This window comes from Gracilinanus agilis, chromosome 6 (genome assembly GCF_016433145.1).
Source record: "Gracilinanus agilis isolate LMUSP501 chromosome 6, AgileGrace, whole genome shotgun sequence".
Lineage (NCBI taxonomy): Eukaryota > Metazoa > Chordata > Mammalia > Didelphimorphia > Didelphidae > Gracilinanus > Gracilinanus agilis.
This window is the reverse complement of record NC_058135.1, coordinates 116,647,163-116,663,416: the sequence shown is the minus strand read 5'-3', so window position 1 is coordinate 116,663,416 and position 16,254 is coordinate 116,647,163. Positions and strand designations below refer to the sequence as shown.

Sequence of the window (16,254 nt, the reverse complement as noted above, 5' to 3'; positions counted from 1 at the left end):
TCTCTTGGGCCCCCCTGGCCACCCCCTCCCACCCCCCCAGCTCCCTAACTTTCATTCCCAGTCCACTTCCGAAGCTCTAACCTGCTTTCTTCCTTCTGGGCTCAATATTTCCCTGATTTGTAATTAACTCCTCCACAGCCTCTTGAGAACATGGCAGGTAAATTCCACTTGGGGTCCTTCCAACCCGTAGGAAGAACACGCAGTCTTGGGCACCAAACCCAAGGATGTCCCCACTCCTGCACTTAGGATGAAACTCAAAATAACTCACCCCTTCCCCTTATTGTCTTCATAGAGGTCTTAACGTGGGTGGATGCTTGGAAACGCAGGATTCCTCTGCCTTTGACTCCCAGGTTTCTACTCCGAGATCTGGGCTTTATTGATTATTGTGCATTGGAAAGCTCCTGGAGGGACAGGAACAGCCTCAACTGATCCTTCTCAACCATAATACGAGGGCAGGCAGCCAGACACGGTAATCAATAGTTTAAAACCACTTGGGAATGTTATTCGACCCCAAGTTGTTCTTGTGGATGTGTAAAGAGCGCTAGGTAGGGACTTGGAAGACTTGGCTTCTGCCCATATACCTGCCCTTAGCAAACCTGCTTGAATGTTATATTAGGAAAGGAATTGTAGCGTACTTTGAGAGAGTGTCCTTGTACAAGTCACTTACCAGCTTTGGGTCTCAGTTTCCTTATCTGCAAAATAGGGGCTTGGATTAGGAGATCTCTAAAAATATGGCCATCAATAGGTATGCGATAAAACTGGTTTGAGGGCAAATAGTCATATTCTATATATATATGTGTGTGTATATGTATATGTATATATATATATATTTTAAATATAATGGCGTCATGCTTTAGATTTTTAGTATTGTTTATTATGACTTTCTCTTGAGGTTTAATTATTGGAAACTTAAGACGATTATGTAATAGTATGACTAAACCTGCAATTTTGTCTTGAACTCAAGGGTAGCATTAAAGCAAAGACTGCTGTATATGTGAATATATGTATTCTTATATACATCCAAATATGTGTGTGTATAAATTATCCGTGGTTGGGGTAGTGTTTTTTTATTACAAAAATTTTTTTTGGAAGAAATTTTCATGAAAACTTTTAGCACTTTAATGAAAACCATTATTAATACTGTGGAATTTGACAATTTATGGATGTGAAGAAAAAATAAAAAGAATGAATGCATTTTACATGTAAAATTAAAAGGTATTTCACATAATTAGTAATGTATGTCAAATTTTTGTTTTTTAATGTTTCCTTCAACCCCACTTTATGCAGTGGTTAGTTAAAAAACACAAAATTCAAATTGAATATTTACATTATTAAAGTTCTGGCCAAATACTTTTGTGAAGTCTAGGTATTTTCAAAATACATATTTTAAAATCCTAATTATTTCAACCATTCAGCAGATATTCAGTTACCTTTATTCTGCAAGGCACCATATAGCACTGAAGAGACAAAGTTCAAAAGTGAACCCTCCTGCTTTGAAAGAGTTTCTATTCTACCTTTAGCATTAAGTACAGAAAGATTACTACTGGTTTTATTTTTGTTTTATTTGTCAAAATTTAAATGCTTCTAGTTACCCTGTAAGCCTTATATTCACCATTCAAGTAATTTCGTAACTTGACTATCCACACGTATGAAGACATTTGGACCAGACTGATGGTATAGTTATAGATCAAAAAAACCTTGCTTACAATTTTATCTCCTTATTTAAATCTTAAACTACTTGTTTGTCACTAACTATAGTGTAAGATAATGATATTTCTTTAGTTGGTAGTATGTAGTCAAGCTTCATGGCATTGCCATTTTATAATTTGGAAATCTTGGCAAGAAGTTTGTGATTTATGAGGTCACACGTATAAACAGTTGGCAAAAGAGCTCATGTTTGTGCATAAGAATAGTCTGTTTTATATGTTTATTAAAACAACTCGCATAATTTTGAAATTTTTATTACTGAGGTTTACTGAACTCTCAATGCTATTATCCATTTTAATGTACTACCTGTTGATTGGTGAGGCAAGAGAAAGAGGGAAGAAAATAAAAACCCATATTTTCACATGGATAGCTATTAACAGAAGACCTTGGGAGAATATTATGTAAGGAATTGTATATTTCATTTGGGGAAAAAGTCTTCATCTTAGAATTAGGTCTATATTAGGGTCAAAGAACATGTAACCTTTTGACATACATAATAATTTAAAAATTATAACTATTATAAGGTCCTAATATATTTTTAAAATGTTATAATTACATCATCCTAAACTTAAAGTAAGTCTGACATATTTCTGAAACATATGAAGCATCTTTTTCAAAATATTTTAATAAGTTGCTTTTATATCTACTGTGAAAATAAATGTAGAGGCCATATAATGCTATGCATTATGCTGTATGTATGCCCAACAGATTTGTATTAATCCACCCCACTTCTTTGGTTAGTTCCTTTCATTATTACATATGTCTTAGTGGCAAGTTCATGACTGGAACAGTGAACTAGCTAGCATAACTAATTATCATATGTACTATGAACCATAGCCTTAGTGCCTTACTTTATACAGTCTTAAGAGGCTAGAAACTTAAACTACATATTACAGAATCGACTCACCCTCTAAAAAGGTACTTTGGAACTTTATGCTGAAATTTTAAATTCCATTTAAAAGTTCAGGTAAAGTTTATGTAATAATCACTTTTAAAAGTACATCAAACCTTTTCACTTTAAAAAAAAAACAATTTCTTTTTAAGCATTTAGATTTGATAGATGAAATATAGTTCTGTAGACTAATTGTTTATAGTTATTAGGTTATAATTACTTTTAGTTACAAAATTATCACCTTCTTGAGTCATGTACTGTCTATTGTTTTTAAAGGGCAATAAAAATTTTAAAGCCTTGATTATTATTGATAGTAGGATTTTAAAATGTAAAAAAAATAGGATCAACACTTAAACCTAAAGGTCTTGAGTATATCCAGTCTTGTTTGTTTTTTTAAACTGTATATTTTTGTCTTGCAATCAATACTGTGTATTGATTCCAAGGCAGAAAAGCATTAAGGGGTAAGCAATCAGAATTAAATAACTTGCCCAGGGATCACATAGCTATGAAGTGTCTGTGTTCAAACTTAAAACTCAGAACCTCCCCTCTCAGGGCCTGGCTCTCTATGTTCTGAGCCACATAGCTACTGTTAGGGATATAGCCATTCTTGGCTTTATTGTCACCAAATCCAGGAGTTATGTGTGAAAATTTAAGGTCTTGGTCAAGAGAATAATTGTCTGTAGAGATCACATAAGGGTGTGGTACAGCATTTTCTACCTTACAATTTACACTTCAATTTAAACCGGCCTGGATTCATTCTTATGTCTATCACCTTTACTCCTGGAACCACCAGACTGTGGCTTAGGCTAGTGTACCAGTGCTTTGGGTGACAAGAGGTAGAATTGAAATAGTAGTAATCAAGAAGGCAGTAATTAGTTTTGGCAGGCTTATTTGGGAATGGGAAACTTTCAGATTGATAACCAGCATGTATAGGTCATTATCTATGATTAAACTGTTAAAGGGAACTCACTAGTGGATTGTCCTAGGATCAGTGTAAAGATGAGTTTTCTAATTGAAACTAACAAATCCTACTCTCTAAACTAAATCATAAGCTGCTTAGATTAAAGAATTTCTTGACAGTAAAGGTGATTGAGCAATTGAAATTAAAAAAAAAAGCCTTTCAAGAAAACTATATAACTTCTTCCCTGGAAATCTTTTACATTTTGATAATTCATCTTTTGGCACACAAATTTCATTAAAGTTCCTTAAGTTCCTACCATTTATTAATTTGTATGATTTCAAGATTTTGTGGTTAATTATGGTCAGTATATATTCCCTACTGATTTCTGAGTAAGCGGATTGAAGTTCTCTTGACATTCTCTGGAGAAAAAACACAAAACTGCATGCTACAGAGCCCAGTGGGATAGGATGTGCCTCCCAAAGGATTTTGAATTGGGATAAATTAGTGACTTAATAGCTAGCTCGCATTGAAAATGTTAAAACCTTAATTATTACTTGAAAAAGTAAATTTTGACAAGGAACCTCAGAATGGAAAGATAAAAACATTAGTGATAGCCTATGAGAATCTCAGAAAAATTGAAAATGGCTTAAATGAAAAAATGAGTGCTATATCATTAAATAATCTAGAACTTTTTTAGGGAATATTTTAAGGAAAGGATTAAACAAATGAAAATCTCAAGTATTTTGCTTTAAGAGTAGGAACAGATGGCAGAGTAGAATTTCAAGGTGGTGGTGAAGTTCAAGATAAACTGGTAAGTTGCTGATGTAGAGAAGATCTCAATAGAGGATCAATGTAGGCAGATTCTTAATCGTTAATCTGGACACATTCTACAAGTCTTAAAAAATGTTTACTGTTTTAATTTCATGGTTCAGATAGTGTTTTGCCTCATGATCCTTTTTACTTCTATTATTCTCTGAAAAAATTCAAATCATTATTTATAGTAAGGGTTAGGAATATTTAGCTTTGTTCTTTTTAAAAATGTATTACTACATAACTTAAATCTTCATCTTAATTTATCTTTCAAAACTTAACCTTTTTAGTAGGCTCCTTCAAGATGTGATCTTTATTGGTATTTTTATATATCATAAATTAGATCATGTCCCAAAAAATAGTAGTGTGGTATGCTATTAGTTTATAATATAGTTGTGTGGTTTATCCCAACACTAATGTTGCAAAGAAAATATTTCTATTTCTAATAAAACTTATCATGATTATCAAAATGAATGAAATCACAAAATTTTAAGATTTTTTTTGTTGACTTAGTTATGTGAAATTTGGTTGTAATACTTTAATTGTATTATTAATAGTACATTTCAGAATTTAAGATTATTGATTACTGGTAATTGCCACTTTGGGGAACTCAGGCCAGTGTTTTGGGGAGTAGGATTATTATGGAGGGGGCAGTCAGATGTAGAAGAAAATGCCCCAAAGGTAGAGTGCCATGATCTGAATTCAAGGTCCTCTTACTACTTGTGTGACATTGGGTAAGTAAAATAATGTCTCTTGGCTTTATTTATTTATTTGTTTTTAACCCTTACCTTCCGTCTTGAAGTCAATACTGTGTATTGGCTCCAAGGCAGAAGAGTGGTAAGGGTAGGCAATGGGGGTCAAGTGACTTGCCCAGGGTCACACAGCTGGGAAGTGTCTGAGGTCATATTTGAACCTAGGACCTCCCATCTCTAGGCTTGGCTCTCAATCAACTGAGCTACCCAGCTGCCCCCAGCTTTATTTTTTTTAACCTATAAAATAAAGAGATTGAACCAAATGTCCTTTAAGTCTCTTTCTGTGATCCTATAATTTGATCTTTATTGAACCAACTGAGTATCAAATATTCATTTTGCTAACCATGGTAGTATTTGATTAATAAAGCAGGAAGTGTGTTTTATATTGACTTTGGGAGATTTTTGTTTAGACTGTAAATTTTTTGGGTTAATAGCTATTTCTGCAAGAATTCTTGGGCTATATTCTCTAATTCACTTATTCTTAATTATATCTAGGAAATATTTCAGTGTACCTAGAAAAAAAGCTACAATGATAAGTTTTTAGTAGTATACACAGAGAAAAAGATTTGTCAAACTCATTCATGTTTAATTTTAAAAATGTAATATCAGCATGGTGGTAATAGTACTTGAATTGCATCATTGTGATTACTCCATAGATGACCTTTTGTTCTGGGGGACTTCATCTGATTTCATTAGTATAGCAGCCTCCTAGTGAAGAGACCCCTTTTCACAATGCATATTGGCACCAACTCTCAATTAGAGAGTTGATTGGTTGACAAAAAACAAGTATAGTAGAGGTCTAACAAAATCAATTCTTCCTGACTTAGGCCATTTCTTTATCTATCATACCATATTGCTAATCTCTATGAACTTCCCTTCTTAAAATGGAATGCCAATTAAAAAAAATTTTTAGCTTCATAGATAAGGTTATTTGAAAAAGACAGTTTTTGAAAATTCTTTTGTTCAAGTACCTTTAATGAAAACTCTTATAATTTTTTTCTAACTTTACCTATATCTTTCAGTAGAAGGGTTGGAAGTTTTTAAAGAACAATATTAATAAGAAACACATCCTTTAATGTTCTATTTATGGAACTACATATCTGTTGATGGAATGAAAGGCTGAGAATTTTAGAGTTGGAAGGAACATTAGAAATCAAGTAATTTTTCCATTTTGCAAATGAAAAAACTGAAATCTATGAATGCTATATGACTTGTTCAAATTACTTAGCTAGTTTTACTGGCGGAGTAAGTAGGTTTTTTATTCTTACCCCAGTCCTCCTTCTACTGTTTTGTGGTATTATCACTTACTTTTGCTTAGAACTCAGTGATACTTTTGGAGATTACATATATCTGTTTTTTTTGTTTTTTTTTTTTTTGGGGGGGCGAAACTTCTGAAGGAAAATTGTGATTGAAATCTGTCAAGGAAGGTTATTTCAACCCTCTCACATCCTTTCAATTTGGTTTAATACTTATTTTGTTCTAAGATTGATTGCTGCAAAAACAACAGCAACAATAATAAATAGCCTTGATTTCTTGGAAGATTAATTAAATAGGTTATAATTTAATACTTGATTATTGGATTATTATATATGATAATTTAGCTTCAAAAATCTTTCCAAAGGTTCTGCAAAAAATTTTTTTTAATTGCTCCTTTTTATTTTGTTTTGTTTGTGGGTTTAGGAGGCGATAGATAAAAGGAATTTTGGATGCAAAACAGGGCAATGTGAGTATTAGTGCATTCTTAAGATTGAATAGAATTTTGGAGATTATTGCTTTTACATCTATGCCATTTATGCCTTGGTTTCTCATTACATCATTGAGATTTACTACTTTAAGGTAAAACAGATTACATAATTTTTGTACCCCCAAACTGGCCTTTTTTTCTTCAGAAGAAATTGTACTTAGAAATACAGAAGAATACAAAATTCTCTCAAATAAAACCTTAGTGATGAATATATATATATGAAGACATTGGTGTAAATTCTACTTCCTAGGCAGCAAGAATGCAGTGTGGATGTAATTTTTTTTTATAACCTCACCTTCCATCTTAGAATCAATACTTGTGTATTGGTTCTAAGGCAGAAGAGTGGTAAGGGCTAGGCAATGGAGCTTAAGTGACTTGCCCAGGGTCACACAGCTAGGAAGTATCTGAGGGCAGATTTGAACCTAGGACCTCCTGTCTCTAGGCCTGGCTCTCAATCCACTGAGTCACCCAGCTGCCTCCAATATAATTTAGAAAGAGAAAACCATATAAAATCAAAGGCATTTTTTTTTGGGATTTAGCAATACCAATACAGCATCCTTGGTGAGAAGTAGGCAAAATAGTGAATGTCTAGCACACATAGCAATGCAGCATGATTCAGCTAAAAAAAAATTAGATTTTGAACTTTTCTCAGTGGTAGGGAGATAGTACAGAAGAGTGGGGCTCCCTGTTTTTATAGCTTATAGAAGGAGGAATAAGTTTTCTAAGATTTTAAAACATGCTTCTCTTAAAATTGCAGTAATTTCATACCATGGGATCTAAGATCCCCGCTTCCCTTGTTTACAACAATCAATATTACCTCTATTTTAACACTGTTTAGTAAACTAGGAGGTGACACAACAAATTTCTCCAAATCCCTATTGCCTTCAACAGTTGGCATAACTGGGCCTTTGGACAGTCATCTATTTTTGGCATCTACCCAAGCAGTTGAGCCACAGAAAATATCTGTAGTGCTGGGAGTAGGTGCTATTATTATCCCCATTTTTTAGTTGAGGAAACAGGCAAATGGATGTTAAGTGACTCACCCACGTTCACACAGCTAGTATATATCTGATGAATTTAGGTCTTCCTAATTGAAGGCTTAATGTTCTATCCACTGCACCATTGAATATATAGGAAAAACCAAGTGGGGTGGGTTGATTTACCTCTAATTTTATTATCCTTTTATGTATTCTGTGTGTATCCTAACTTTCATTTTTCTTTTTCTCTTTCTTTTCCCTTATTGCATTTCCTTTTTTTGCTCCCTTTTTCTTATGCTTGCTTTTAAAACTTAGGCCTTTCCTAAGCATTTGTAGATTTCATTTTTTTCTGAGTTAAAGAAGTTGCTGAGATTTGCTGTAGGTCAAATCAAAGAACTATAAGGTATGGTAGTGTAGAAGCTTTTCTATAGCTACTGTAATTTAGTTTTGGTTTGGTTATTGTCACTCAGCTTCTTGAATGACTTAATACCCTGTTAACTACCTTTCTCTTGACTTAAAGGATCCATGCTGTGCCTGGGTTGGTTTTTCCTTCGTTATGCAGGTCATAAAGCTCCCATATGTTAGTGGATGGTTTGAATCAATTATTGTAGTCACAAAACATCATGACCAACTGTAGTGCCAAACATCTCTGAACCTTCTCTAAGTTGGTCTTGGATAATATATTAACCCATAGGCATGTTAACAGGGATTTTTCGTCTCATAGGACCTGCTAGAGTATGGGCTCCACTGGCATAGACTGAGAACCTGCTGTGTGTCAGTGATGATTTGAGTAAGGCTTATTATTAATTCAACAGACATTTGTTAAGCACCTAAAGAAAAGCTCTGGGCTAGTCATTAAAAAGACAAAAAAAGAATGAACTTCAATCTACTGGAAAGATAAAATGTACAAGTAAAATAGAAGGTTATTTTAGGAAGGGGGGGAGAACATATTTGGTATTATATGCAAAAAATAAACAAAAAAACAAACAAACCCAGGAGCAGTAGAATTCTCGATTTTCCCAATACATTTGGTATTTTGTGCTAATGAGATTCTAGGCCTGCATTGGCAAACCTATGGCATGTGTGCCAGAGGGAGCTGCTCCCTCCCCCTCTCCGCATGCGCCTGAGGACATTTCTCTCACATTGCCAGCCCAGTGGGAGTGCTTCTTCTTCCCTCCTTTGTCTGGGGTAAGGCTTATGTGCAGTTTGGGCACACAGTCTCTAAAAGGTTTGCCATAACTGCTCTAAGTTATGCAATATAACACCTACCTCAGGGATATTGTGAAGATCCAATTAGTTAATATTTGTTAAATGCTCAGCACAGTGCCTGGGACACTAATCTCTTAATAAATGCTTATTTCCCCTCCCTGCTTCACAGTAGTTGGTCAACTCATATTGAAACAATTATTTCATAACTTGATAGTTATGGAGACAAGATGACAACAGAAAATTGACAGCTGTTGTGTGGTGAGGTAATGATTACAAAAAGGAACATTTTAAAAATAAGAGTGGGCTAATAATACTAATGATAAAGAGTGAGCAAACCCCTTTTACATTTTAGCTCTTTTGGTCCTCATATTAACCTGTAAGGTAGATACCATTTTACAATTGAGGAAGTTGCACAAGGTCATATTCAATCAGCATTTGAGACTGGATTTGAACTTAGATCTTCTGGATTCTAAATCTACCATACTACCTTGCTGCTGTACAAGTCTGCACAAGGTCAGAAGTGTTTAGCATCAGAGTTGGCTACTAAGTGATGAATTGATTTTGGCCACAGCAGCTCATTACACTGTACATCAAAGCATGAGCAGATTATGATTTGCATCATTGAAGGAAGCACTTGTATGGTTGAATTCATGAATCCTGGCAGCACCAAAGTAGGCACTTAAAAGGTGATAGGGAGTAAACAGCTCAAGAATTTGAATGATGAGGAGAGGTTTAACATGGGTTCAAGACATCAGTTCAAGTGTGAGGTAGGGGGAAACCTGTTGAGTTGATGATTTGTCTGAAAATGTGATTGGTGTTTTAGTGACTTCTACATGCAGGCTCAGTGAGTCAGTGGTCTTATGTGGCAGCCAGGTAACCATGGGGTTCATTTCTGCAGATTGAGCTTCCAGTGCTTTGTGCCAGCCAACATATGTCTAGAGCATTGTCTTTAGAGGAAGAGAATTGGGGCATCAAAGGAGCTCATACCCATACCCTTTGAAGACTGACTAAAGGAATCATATATTGGTCTTCATTTAACACCTGTACATCAAGAGAAATAGTAACAATAGATTTAGAGCTGTAAGGGACTTTATAGATTGTCTTGGCTACAGCCTCTCCTCCCCCTTCTCTCTCCTCCCCAATACATTGTTTTGCAACTGATCTGAAGCTCAGAGAGGTTGGATGGACTTAGGCCTCATCACTGTAAGGCCTGGGATTCAAACCCAGGTCTTCTAATTCCAAGCCATAGATCCTTTGCATGGTACCCTATTAACCTCTCAGACCTTCAAAGATCTGTGTTTTTATTGTGGTATTAATATTATATTTATTATATCCCAGCATGGTACCTCATCTTAGCAAATCTTCAGGAGAGATGTAGCTGGGCCAAATATAGTTTAGAAAGGATTTTTCTCACAGTAACATTTGATGTATGTCAGAAATCGGCAAGCTACACCTTGGAGCTAAGAATTGCTTTTGTATTTGAAAATAAAAGTTTATTATATTTAAAAACAGAGAAGTGGGGAGAGGGTCAGCCCTTAGGTTGCCTACTTTACAAGAGAGGAAATTGAGCCTCAGAACTTACATAGCTTAAGGAAGGGAACACAATTGTAGCAATCAAATAATTTCAAATATGATGGCAGCAAAAAATGTTCAATCCCTTTAATATATAGAGGGATATGATTGAGTGAAATGTATAGTCCATTCAACATGCATCATTGATCCTTTTTAAAAAAATAAGATACTATTCTATTCTTCTGTGTCTTTGATAGTATGTTAATATAAAAACCTATTCCTTCAAGAAGAAATCACACTAGAAATACATAGGAATATAAAATCTAGTCAGAAAAAAGGGAGTCCACACAGCACCCTGAACTTTTCCTCCACCTCAATTTCTCCTGATATGAGGACACCAGTGGCATACTTTGGCAGTTTCTACATCATCCCTTTCCTCATCCCATCTTCTCTTATGGTCATACTTTTTACCCTGCTACCATCTTTTATGTTTGTTTTTATTGAAGTTCTTCATTGTGTATTGTAGTCTTGCTCTCATTTGTCATGTGCCTCTCTCTATTACCTTGTGTGCCATACTCATTTTTGGTTCTTTGAAAACTGTATGTTCAATATCTAGCTGGCCTACACCTACAGGTAGTAGGATGTTGGTATTAAAAAAGGATGACCTTTATTTCTGGAACAAAATAAATAAATAAATAAATAAACAAACAAATAAACAAATAAATAAATAAATAAATAAATAATTTTGACTCTCCTTCCCTTGTTCAACCTTAGGCTAAATTTCTCATCCATTTATACTATTCTAGATATGTTGTACATATTGATGGATAAACTATATATAGGTTGATATTCAAATTATGGTTAATGGGCAGTCTACCTATTTGGTCTTACTTGTGTCAGTGGTGAGGTGAGGATTAGTGGTTACTGATGTCTTCTAGGAAGCTCTGCAGTGTTCTAGGTCTTGATGCAACCAGTATGTCATCTGCAAACAGGTACATCCAGGAGATCTCATCATTCCAAGGGAAGCCCTCTTCTATTTTGACTGTATAATATTGATGAGCATCTTTAGCCAGCAGATATTTATTATTTCTGTGCCTTACCTGATCTTTATGATAGACATGAATCAGGCTTATTTGTTATGTCTTTCAAGGAATTTTGAATAATTTTCATCTATAGATGGGAGAGGGAGACACCTTGTTGGATAAGAGATGCTTTGCTCAGCTGAATCGGTACTTTTTTTCATATTCAGTGAACAGTAAGCAAAATAGTAACTTACTCTCAACATTTCTACATCATTTGTGAAATGGTAAGGATGTTGTCCAAATTGAATACTGCTTTGGGATGCTTCTTCCCCCCCCCCCCCTTTTACTACTACCTTCATGGGTGACTAAGTAGCACAGTGGAGAGAGTGAGCACCAGGTGGGGAGTCAGGAAAACTTCTCTTCCCAAGTTCAAATGTGGCCTCTGACACTAATTAGATTTGTGACCTGGACAAATCACTTAACTCTGTTTGCTTCAGTTTCCTCATCTGTAAAATGAGCTGGAGAAAGAAATGGCAAACCAGCCTAGTATCTCCCAAGAAAACCTCAAAAGGGGTCAAGAAGAGTCAGACATGACTAAAAAAATAACTGAACAATTATTATCTTATTAAAGATGAGAACATATCAATATTTTGTGGTGGAAAAGTTGGTAGTTGTCTTTTCTGTTATATTTTGTTTTGGTCTCAATAAGATTTAATTCCCCCCCACCAATCCACTCCTTTGGTATATTCTTCTACTTAAAGTTGCTTTGAATCGATCCCCTTAGCACTCTCAGAATTTGCCTACCAGAAGTATAGATCTCCTTTATATACATGTGGTTTAATTCAACTGTTCTTCCTGTCTTCTCGTTTCTGCCATTTTTTTTTTTTGTTCTTATAAACATCTGGAAGTGTGATGTTAGAGAATAACTGTGATAGTGTTTGTGTCCTTGAGGGTTAAAATTATAAAAATCCTTACAGATTTTTTTCTACTTCTGCTTTTTTGTATTTCTTTCATTTTTATCCTTTTGTTCTTTTTAAAATTATTTTTTCTTTTATATCACCAGCATTTACCTCTATTTTCACCTCTTCTCCTTCCTGAAGTCATCCCTTTTTTAAAGTTTTTTTTTTTAAATGGAGGAAGAAGAGAAAAAAGCAAAATTAATTGGCATGTTTAAAAATATGAAAATATATGCAGTGTTTTTTACTTACGGACTTTCTACATTTTGAAAGGAAGGGAGAAAATTATTTTCATATTTCTCTTTGAAGCCATGCTTATTCTTTGTGATTTTGAAGCTTTAATATTTTATTGTTTTGTAGTTTTGACATTGACATTATTTTAGTTACATATTTTATTTTCTTAGTTCTGCTTTATTGATTTTGCATCGGCTCCTCTGCATGATTTCCATGCTTTTCTGTGTTAATTGAATATTCTTCTATATTCATGTAGCACAATTTTTTTAGCCATCCCACAGTTGATGGGCCTTTGCTTTGTTTCTGGTTCTTTGCTGTTACAAAAAGTGTTGCTATAAATATTTTTATGTATAGGAATTCTTTATTTTTATGAATGAGTCCTTTGGGCATATAATTAGTATGGAATTTTGAGGTCAAATGGTATGGATTTATTTTTAATTTTGAATTTTTTATTTTTATTTGTTTGTTTTTGTTTTTAATTTAAATTTTTTATTTTGAATATTTCCCCATAGTTTAATGTTTCATGTTCTTTCCCTCTCCCCCAAACACCCCCCACCATCATCCCCCATAGCCAACACACAATTCCACTTGGTTTCACAAGTGTCATTGATCAAGACCTAATTCCATATTATTGATAGCTGGAATAGAGTTATCGTTTAGCATCTACACCCTCAATAATATCTCCATCAGCCCATGCGTTCAAGCAGTTTTTCCTCTGTGTTTCTACTCCCACAATTCTTCCTCTGAATGTGGCTAATTTTCTTTTGCTTAAGTCCCTCACAGTTTTCCTGGATCACTACATTGATGCTAGTAGAGAAGTACATTATGTTCGATTGTACCACAGTGTATCGGTCTCTGTGTACAATGTTTTCCTAGTTCTGCTCCTTTTACTCTGCATCAATTCCTGGAGGTCATTCCAGTTCACGTGGAATTCCTCCAGTTCATTATTCCTTTGAGCAGAATAGTATTCCATCACTTGCAGATACCACAATTTGTTCAGACATTTCCTCATTTTCCAATTTTTTGCCACCACAAAGAGCTTGGCTATAAATATTTTTGCACAAGTCTTTTTCCTTTTTATCTCATTGGGGTATAAACCAAGCAGTGCTATGGCTGGATCATAAGGCAGATAGTCTTTTAAAGCCCTTTGGGCATAGTTCCAAATTGCCATCCAGAATGTTTGGATCAGTTCACAACTCTACCAGCAATGCATTAATGTCCCAATTTTGCCACATCTCCTCTAACATTTATTATTTTCCTTTGCTATCATGTTAGCCAATCTGCTACGTGTGAGGTGGTACCTCAGAGTTGTTTTGATTTGCATTTCTCTAATTATTAGAGATTTAGAGCACTTTTTCATGTGCTTATTGATAGTTTTGATTTCTTTATCTGAAAATTGCCTATTCATGTCCCTTGCCAATTTATCAATTGGGGAATGGTTTGATTTTTTTGTACAATTGATTTAGCTCCTTATAAATTTGAGTAATTAGACATTTGTCAGAGTTTTTTGTTATAAAGATTTTTTCCCATTTTGTTGCTTCCTTTCTAATTTGGTTGCATTGGTTTTGTTTGTACAGAAACTTTTTAATTTAATTTAATCAAAATTATTTATTTTACATTTTGTAATTTTTCTAACTTTTGCTTGGTTTTAAAATCTTTCCTTTTCCAAAGAAATGACAAATATATTTATTCTGTGTTCACCTGATTTACTTAGAATTTCCTTCTTTAAATTCAAGTCATTCACCCATTCTGAGTTTATCTTGGTGTAGGGTGTAAGATGTTCATCTAGACCAGTGATTCCCAAAGTGGGTGCCACCGCCCCCTGGTGGGTGCTGCAGCGATCTGGGGAGGTGGTGATGGCCACAGGTGCATTTCGGGCAGTGAATAACTGTAAGTAAGAAATACTGTGATAGTATGTGACAGGGGGCGCTAAGTAATACTTTTTCTGGAAAGGGAGTGGTAGGCCAAAAAAGTTTGGGCACCACTGATATAGACCCAATCTCTTCCATACTATTTTCCAATTTTCCCAGCAATTTTTGTCAAATAGTGGATTTTTGTCTCAAAAGCTGGGATCTTTGAGTTTATCATAGACTGTTTTGCTGAGGTCACTTATCCCAAGTCTATTCCATTGATCCTCTCTTCTGTCTCTTAGCCAGTACCATATTGTTTTGATGACCACTGCTTTATAGTACAGTTTAAGATCTGGTACTGCTAGGCCGCCTTCCTTCACATTTTTTTTTTCTTTATTTCCCTTGATATTCTTGGTCTTTTGTCCTTCCAAATGAACTTTGTTATAGTTTTTTTCTAATTCAGTAAAATAGTTTGTTGGTAGTTTGATAGTTATGGCACTAAATAGATAGATTAATTTGGGTAGGATTGTCATTTTTATTATGTTAGCTTGTCCTACCCATGAGCAATTAATGTTTTTCCATTTGTTTAAATCTAGTTTTAATTTTGTAAAAAGTGTTTTGTAATTGTGTTCATATAATTCCTGTGTATGTCTTGGGCAGATAGATTCCTAGGTATTTTTATTGTCTAGGGTGGTTTTAAATGGCATTTCTCTTTCTAACTCTTGCTGCTGGGTTGTGTTGGAAATATATAGAAATGCTGATGACTTATGTGCTTTTATTTTGTATCCTGCAACTTTGCTAAAGTTGTTGATTATTTCTACTAGCTTTTTAGTTGATTGCTACTGCTAGTGTTTCTAGTACAGTGTTAAATAATAGATTTTGAAAAGAGAACTGCCTTTTTTTCCCCTCTGTTGATGCACAATAGATTTTGCTCCAGCCTTTTACCTTTACTCTGTGTATGTCTGCTTGCCTCATGTGTTTCTTGTAGACAACATATGGTAGGATTTTGGTATCTAATACTCTGCTATTTGCTTCTGTTTTATGGGTGAGTTTATCCCATTCACATTCAGAGTTATTATTACCAGCTGTGTATTTCCCAACATTTTGATTTCCTCTTCTTGTCCTGCTCTTTCTTCTTTCACTATTTCCTTTTATATCAGTGTTTTGTTTTTAATCAGTTCCCCTAATCCCCACCCTTATTTTATTTCCCTTTCTCCCCCTCCCTTCTTATTCCCCTCTTACTTTTCTTTGTGGTCTTTTTGAGTTACTCCCAGTGGTTCCCGAACTTTTTTGGCCTACCGCCCCCTTTCTAGAAAAAAATTATTTAGCCCCCTGGAAATTAATTTTTTTTAAATAGGAAAGATAAATGCACCTGTGGCCATCACTGCCCCCCTGGATCGCTGCATCCACCAGGGGTGGTAGCACCCACTTTTGGAATCACTGCCCTACCTTGTCCCTCCCTAAGTATTGCTTCCCTCCCCACCAGTCCATTTGTTACTCTTCTATTTCTCTATAGGGCACAAATCAATTCTCTGCCCCAGTGGGTCTGGTGGTTGTTCCCTCTTTGAGTCAATTTCAATGCACGTAAGAATTAAGTATTTCCTGTCTCACACCTCTTTGCCCTTCTAGTGTATGTTGGTCTTCTACCCCGCTCCCACCACTGGCTTCTTTATGAAATATAAATTTAC

At 34.8% G+C, this 16,254-nt stretch overlaps 1 protein-coding gene across 1 annotated transcript in view; it reads left to right on the top strand.

The window, feature by feature from the left end:
* Positions 1–412: 412 nt before the first annotated feature.
* RBM46 (RNA binding motif protein 46) overlaps positions 413–16,254 on the top strand; it is an 83,933-nt gene continuing 68,091 nt past the window's right edge. The window contains exon 1 of the mRNA XM_044681247.1: positions 413–469. The gene's annotated coding sequence lies outside the window, so the exon portion shown is untranslated. The remainder of the gene's footprint in view (positions 470–16,254) is intronic.